Source organism: Ranitomeya imitator, chromosome 4 (genome assembly GCF_032444005.1).
Source record: "Ranitomeya imitator isolate aRanImi1 chromosome 4, aRanImi1.pri, whole genome shotgun sequence".
In the NCBI taxonomy this organism is placed as follows: domain Eukaryota; kingdom Metazoa; phylum Chordata; class Amphibia; order Anura; family Dendrobatidae; genus Ranitomeya; species Ranitomeya imitator.
In genome coordinates, this window is record NC_091285.1 from 620,711,296 (window position 1) to 620,719,542 (window position 8,247).

Below are 8,247 nucleotides of genomic sequence, written 5' to 3' on the forward strand. Positions count from 1 at the left end.
ATTCCAGGCAACTTGAGCCTTTTTACAGGTGTCTCTACTCGTGGTGACTCCGGGCTCTATATGCTGCTGTGCCTTCGGGTGTAATGGTGGACAGGTAACTTGAAATCTCCTGCCCGCCGGTTTCTGCTGTGGGGCATACAGTTACACCCACAACCTCAGAATTCCGGCCTCCAGTTTCTTGCGCTTCAGCGTTGAGGGAGCTCAGTTGCAGCTCCCCTCCAGCTCTTCACTTCTGTGCTTCTTCTCCTCTCACACGTTCCTATAGACTCAACTTTGTCTGACTCCTCCACTCTTCTGAACTCTCTCCTCTCTCTCTCTCACAGACTGAACTAACTCCTCCTCCAGCCAGAATATATAGGGAAGCCACCCACAAACTGGAACAGAGCTCCTCTTTCTGGCCTGGAGTCAGAACAGTGATGTATGTATTTGTTCCTCCTTCCAGGCATGGCATCACCCTCCCGTGAGGAAGACAATACCAGTGTAACAACCGTTTTCCTGAGGTGTTACACAAGCAAAGTAATTTTATGGGATGAGGAGACAGAAGAGAGCAATGGAGCTAAGATGGGGGTAGAGCCGCTTTGGGTGGGGTAGCCATTGGAGTGGAGCTGGGGTGAGTGTAGAAGACATTAAAGGCCCCAAGACACATTAGATACAATTGAATCTGCAGAGTTTGGCTGACTATCTCATATGTATTCGGGCCCTCTGACTGATGTGGAGGGACATGGATGGAATGGATGGAATTCAATGTTCAGATCGTTTTGTTTGGTGATGAGATAAGTCACTGCCAGATCATTTTGGCAGGGTCTTGCACATATCAACACAGGAATGCCCAACTATGTAAAGCATTCCCGTGTATGATAGAGTTCTGATAGTGACAAGTACAGAGCTGGGCTGCTCTAGCAGTACTGTACAGGAGAATATCTCTATTGCTGGTGATATTATTGCAGCAGATACTGAGAGCCCTTGCAGTCTTGAGATGTAGTCTGCTGGCCCCAGGGCCGTATTTGCCACTAGGCACTTGAGGGCATGTGCCTAGGGCGTCGGGATGCGGGGGGGCGCCCTTGAGCTAGGTTTTTTCTTATATTTTTTTTTTTATAAAACTCCGGGGTCAAGTTTCCGCCCCCCCTCCTCCCTCCCTCCTTCCCGCCCCCTCCCAAAACCCTCCCTCCCTCCCGCCCCCCCTCTCTCCTTCCCGCCCCCCTCTCTCCTTCCCGCCCCCCCTCCCTCCCTCCCTCCCTGAAGACGTAATACTCACCTTCCTCCAGCGGTGGCTGCAACTGCGTCTCAGCGCCGTCCTGTCTTCAGCGGTCACATGGTACCGATCATTAAGGGTGATGAATATGCGCATATTCATCTCACCTTAATTAGCGCTACCATGTGACCGCTGAAGACAGGAAGGAAGACGCTGCAGAGATGCCAGGAAGTTCTGTGCTGCGCGGTGAGAGGTAAGTATGACAGGGAAAAAAAGTGGGGAGCCGTGCACACAGGGGAGAAGGATGGGGAGCCATGCACACAAGGGAGAAGGATGGGGAACCTTGCACACAAGGCAGAAGGATGGGGAACCGTGCACACAAGGGAGAAGGATGGGGAACCGTGCACACAAGGGAGAAGGATGGGGAACCGTGCACACAAGGCAGAAGGATGGGGAGCCGTGCACACAAGGCAGAAGGATGGGGAGCCGTGCACACAAGGGAGAAGGATGGGGAGCCATGCACACAAGGCAGAAGGATGGGGAGCCGTGCACACAGGGGAGAAGGATGGGGAGCTGTGCACACAAGGGAGAAGGATGGGGAGCCATGCACACAAGGCAGAAGGATGGGGAGCCGTGCACACAGGGGAGAAGGATGGGGAGCCGTGCACACAAGGGAGAAGGATGGGGAGCCATGCACACAAGGCAGAAGGATGGGGAGCCGTGCACACAAGGGAGAAGGATGGGGAGCCGTGCACACAAGGGAGAAGGATGGGGAGCCATGCACACAAGGCAGAAGGATGGGGAGCCGTGCACACAAGGGAGAAGGATGGGGAGCCATGCACACAAGGCAGAAGGATGGGGAACCTTGCACACAAGGCAGAAGGATGGGGAACCGTGCACACAAGGGAGAAGGATGGGGAACCGTGCACACAAGGGAGAAGGATGGGGAGCCGTGCACACAAGGGAGAAGGATGGGGAGCCGTGCACACAAGGGAGAAGGATGGGGAACCGTGCACACAAGGCAGAAGGATGGGGAGCCGTGCACACAAGGCAGAAGGATGGGGAGCCGTGCACACAAGGGAGAAGGATGGGGAACCGTGCACACAAGGGAGAAGGATGGGGAGCCGTGCACACAAGGGAGAAGGATGGGGAGCCATGCACACAAGGCAGAAGGATGGGGAGCCGTGCACACAAGGGAGAAGGATGGGGAACCATGCACACAAGGCAGAAGGATGGGGAGCCGTGCACACAGGGGAGAAGGATGGGGAGCCGTGCACACAAGGCAGAAGGATGGGGAACCATGCACACAAGGCAGAAGGATGGGGAGCCATGCACACAGGGGAGAAGGATGGGGAGCCGTGCACACAAGGGAGAAGGATGGGGAGCCATGCACACAGGGGAGAAGGATGGGGAGCCATGCACACAAGGGAGAAAGATGGGGAGCCATGCACACAGGGGAGAAGGATGGGGTGCCATGCACACAGGGGAGAAGGATGGGGAGCCATGCACACAGGGGAGAAGGATGGGGAGCCATGCACACAGGGGAGAAGGATGGGGAGCCATGCACACAGGGGAGAAGGATGGGGGAGCCATGCACGCAGGGGAGAAGGATGGGGAGCCATGCACGCAGGGGAGAAGGATGGGGGAGCCATGCACGCAGGGGAGAAGGATGGGGAGCCATGCACGCAGGGGAGAAGGATGGGGGAGCCATGAACGCAGGGGAGAAGGATGGGGGAGCCATGAACGCAGGGTGGGAGGATGGGGGAGCCATGCACGCAGGGGAGAAGGATGGGGGAGCCATGCACGCAGGGGAGAAGGATGGGGGAGCCATGAACGCAGAGTGGGAGGATGGGGGAGCCATGCACGCAGGGGAGAAAGATGGGGGAGCCATGAACGCAGGGGAGAAGGATGGGGGAGCCATGAACGCAGGGTGGGAGGATGGGGGAGCCATGCACGCAGGGAAGAAGGATGGGGGAGCCATGCACGCAGGGGAGAAGGATGGGGGAGCCATGAACGCAGGGTGGGAGGATGGGGGAGGCATGAACGCAGTGTGGGAGGATGGAGTATAAATATGGAGTATAAATACTGGGCCCTATAAGGGGGACACAGTGTGAGAGGACAGTGTGAAGAGGGGACCAGTATAGAAAGGAGAGGTCAGTGTGAAGAGTATGTACCATAAGAGGGACAGTGTGGGGGTCATATTTTGTGCAGACAATATAGTGAGGGGCAATTTTTTATTTGGGAGCATTATAATGACACTTGTATCTTTAAGGGCGTCATGTGGAGACTTTCTGCAAAAGAGCAGCGAAGATGGAAGTCTGCAGAGACGGCTGTGGATGAGAAAAAACTCATCATGGGATCTGGACAAGATGAAGAAAAGGAGAACGGCTCCAGAGGCGACGTCATCTATCAGGTACCTGGATCTAAATGTTATTTGTGATGCTAACTCTCATGTTTTTATATATGTTAGGAGATTTAAAGGGACACTGTCACCTGAATTTGGAGGGAACAATTTTCAGCCATGGAGGCGGGGTTTTTGGGTGTTTGATTCACCCTTTCCTTACCCGCTGGCTGCAATATTGGATTGAAGCTCATTCTCTGTCCTCCGTAGTACATACCTGCACAAGGCAATCTTGCCTTGCGCAGGCGTGTACTATGGAGGACAGAGAATGAGCTTCAATCCAATATTGCAGCCAGCATGCAGCCAGCGGGTAAGGAAAGGGTGAATCAAACACCCGAAAACCCCGCCCCTATGGCTGAAAATTGTTCCCTCCAAATTCAGGTGACAGAGTCCCTTTAAAGGGGATATCCAGGCTTGTGATGAGTCTGCAGTCATTCTTTGTGACTGCAGACTTCTGAATTCTCACAGTGCACACTGCACGCTGTCAGGATTCTCTCATGCTGGGGATTTACATTAATGCGATCACGTGCTGACTAGACATGCGTGACCTCTGTCAATGAAAATGAACTGAGCGAGGCCGGGCACATCTAGTCGGAATGTGGTCAGAAATATACAAATCACATACTTGTGCTGACATGAACGTCCACCGGCAAGGGAGAATCCTAAAAGTGCAGTGCATGCGTTGTGAGAATTCAGAAGCTGCAATGTCAGGATTCAGCTCTGCAAGTTCCAGTAGTCGTCACATGGTCACTCATATGCGATTTTCAGACTTAGAGTATGTGTCCACGTTCAGGATTGCATCAGGATTTGGTCAGGATTTTTCATCAGCATTTGTAAGCCAAAACCAGGAGTGGGTGATAAATGCAGAAGTGGAGCATATGTTTCTATTATACTTTTCCTCTAACTGTTCCACTCCTGGTTTTGGCTTACAAATACTGATGAAAAATCCTGACCAAATCCTGATGCAATCCTGAACGTGGACACATACTCTTATGGTCCTGCGACAACGAGCTTCTCTTCTGCTTCTCTTAGGGTACTGTCACACAGTGGCATTTTGATCGCTACGACGGCACGATTTGTTACGTTCCAGCGATATATCCGTGACGTTCCAGCGATCTCGCTGTGTCTGACACGCTCCTGCGATCAGGGACCCCGCTGAGAATCGTACGTCGTAGCAGATCGTTTGAAACTTTCTTTCGTCGTCTAGTGTCCCGCTGTGGCGGCATGATCGCATGGTGTAACAAAGGTGTGCACGATATTGTATACGATGTGTGCATAGTAACCAACGGCTTCTACATCGCACATACGTCATGAAACTATCGCTCCAGCGTCGTACATTGCAAAGTGTGACAGCAATCTACGACGCTGGAGCGATATTGTTACGATGCTGGAGCGTCACGGATCGTGCCGTCGTAGCGATCAAAATGCCACTGTGTGACGGTACCCTTAGTTTTTCACTGAACATTGAGAGCATTAGGGAGAGGAGCTCGTTGGTACATGACTGAGTGTGCAAATCACATATGTCCTTGGTGGAGGGGGGGCACCAAAATGAATTCTTTCCCCGGGTGCCAGAAACCCTAGATACACCTCTGCCGGTATGCTACTGCGAGCGGCGATTACCGGGTCCGGTGGAGGGAGGTCTGTGCACAGGCAGTGAGGCAGGGACTGAGGGTGTGCACAGAGAGGATGGAGATCCGGAGACTGCCCGTCCCAGTCTACGCCGTAGCCTAGAGCCCTCATTATCATAGGAATATGTCAGTTAATAAATTGCTTTTCTGAAGCTTTATAGTGTAGTTATAGGTCAGGGAGGGTTGGATAGGGATGAGCTAGCAAGGTGCAGGGACAGGTAGTGATGGCTACTTGCGAACATGTGCGGCAATTGCGGTTTTGCACTTACGATGATACATAAAACACTGCTAGCAGTGTTTTTTCTCATTGCTGCAAGTACCGCATTTGCCGGATGGTGGCAAAACCGCAAGTGCCGCACATGTCTGTAAGTCCCATAGGGAATGAATGAGGCCGAACGCAGTGTTGCCGTAAGTGATCCATTACGCGGCAGATGCGGAAAAACTGTCGGATCTGCTGCAAAAGGCGACTTTCACATCAGCGATTTTTGCCAAAGTCACTGCCGATAGTGTCATACTCACCAAAGGGGGAGGCAGCGCTAAAAGTGCCTAGGGCAGCAGAAACGCTAAATACGGCCCTGGCTGGCCCCACAAAACGATCTTGCTGTTGTGCAAATATTGCTGCTCGAAAGCAGCAAACTCAGTGCAGGGGGGACCAGTGTCCCATGCCTCTCGCCAACGAATCCCTTAAACCTCAAGACCCCATAGCAGCTATTGTATTATAGCAGTAGATCAGCCCTGAGATATCTTACAGCAGCAGAATTTACCATTTAGACATCTTTGACTTCTCTGTTTTCTCACATCTTCTCTATTATTTATCAACCTACACAAGAGTATCATTGAAATTGAGGTAAAACTATTGTAATCGCTCAGCAGAGTTGACAACACCCCAGATGTAAAGAGAAATAAAGCAGTCACACAATTATGTTAATGCATGAGGTAAATCATATATTGTCAATGTTTCAAAGGATAAGCTAATATAATCCAACACTGAAGACACATTTACATATGCCGACCGCTGCTGCTAAATGATGGCCTGATTAGATAAGCTGTATAGCATTCTATATGTACAAAATGAACACGCATGCAGATGCTGAGTACGTGACGCAGGTGCGACTACACCTGTTGCTCTAGAACAGGGGTCTCAAACTGAATTTCACGAGGGCCGCAAACCATGCGTGTTTTCAAGATTTCCTTAGCATTGCACAAGGTGCTGGAATCATTATCTGTGCAGGTGGTTAAATTATCACGTGTGCAATACAAGGAAATCCTGAAAACATGACCTGTTTACAGCCCTCGATGAATGCAGCTTGAGACCTCTGCTCTAGAACAAGAAACACGTCCACCTATGACACATAGGTTTACAGTATGTCCCACTTTGCAGGCAAGCACAGTATACCACTTCTGAAGCAAGAGCAGTGCTAACAGATGGTTGGTTAGAAAGCAGATAAGGCTTCCAGCAGGCTTGGGAGCACCACCCAGTCTTCCACACAGTCCAGTCTCACCAGTCTAAAGTCTGGATTACTTAATCCTAACCCTGATCCTCCTTCCTCCCACAATGTTGAGTCCCATGAGACTAGTGATCCCACACTGGGACACTCCAAGGAGCTCTTTACAACATCATTTCTTGATTGTGTCCTCTCAATCTGCATGCTCCAAGAGGGACAGGAGGACATGCTGTTTAGTGATGCACAAACTTTAGAGCAGTCATGGTCACAAGAACATGATGGTGGCGATTGTCAAATTTGGGATAAGGAGGAAGATGATGATGAGGCACAGCTGACGTTAAGTCTTGTTGTTAAGTCACAAAGTCAAGAGGACCAGGGTGCGTTGGTGGAAGACAAGGTGTTGGATGATGAAGTCACCGACCCAATCTGGGAAGCTGGCATGGAGAGTGAGGCCAACAGCTCTGAGGGGGAGAGATTGGCAACACTCAAACAGACAGGAAGAGGCAGTGGGGTGACCAGAGGGACAAGGCGGGAAACTTCGGCAGGGCACCAACATTCGTGCATTTCTCCGTCAAAGAGTTAGGCATTCCCCAGTTTGGGACTTTTTTAAACAGTTTAACAAAATCGCCATTTGCAACCTGTGCCATGCCAAGGTCACCAGGGACATGACTGCTAAGAACCTAACCACCACCAGCAGGATCAGGAACCTGTAATCTAAGCACCCGAATCGGTGGGCCGAACACCTGGGTTCACAATTGGTGCCATTGGATGATACCACTGCCTCTTTGCCTGTGCTATGTGGTTCCTCATCCCTTGTCCAAAACACTGACACAGATGCCTCCTGCCCTGCACCTATCATTGTACATTCTGACTTACCATCATCAGGCACTTCAAACTCCTTGTCCCAGCACAGCAATCAGTTGTCCCTACCCTAGGCCTTGGGGAAAAAAAGAAAGTTCCCAGCAACCCACACACCCACAAGCCCAAATGCTACATGGGCACATTTTTAGGCTGCTTGCCATTGAAAAGTTGCTATTTAGGCTGGTAAACACAGAGGATTTCCGCAGACTCATGGTGGAGGCTGTCAATCGGTACTCAGTCCACAGCCAACACTTTTTCTCTCGTTGTGCCATCCCTGCCCTGTACCAGCACGTGTTCAGGAACATCAACTGTTTCGTTACCGATACACTTACTGGCATTGTCCACTTAACAACTGACAGGTGGACAAGTCCTTTGCCAGGGACGCTACATTTCCCTGACGGCACACTGGGTGAACATTGTGGAGGCTGAGACTGAGTCACACCATGAAACAGTCCATTTGCTCCCGGCACAGAGGATTGCTGACCCTACTTCTATCAGGGTATTCTCAACCTCCCACAACAGTTCCTGCACCCCCTACTGCTCCTCCTCATCTTGCATCTCTAATGTGCTATCTCAGAGCACATTGTTCACATCAGCTGGATGCCAGAGGCTCTGTAGCACTGCCTCTGCGAAGCAGCAATAGGCTCTGCTGAAGCTAATTTGTCTGCACTGTACGGCAGAGTTACTTAAAGGGATAACAGACCAGACAGAATGTGGTTT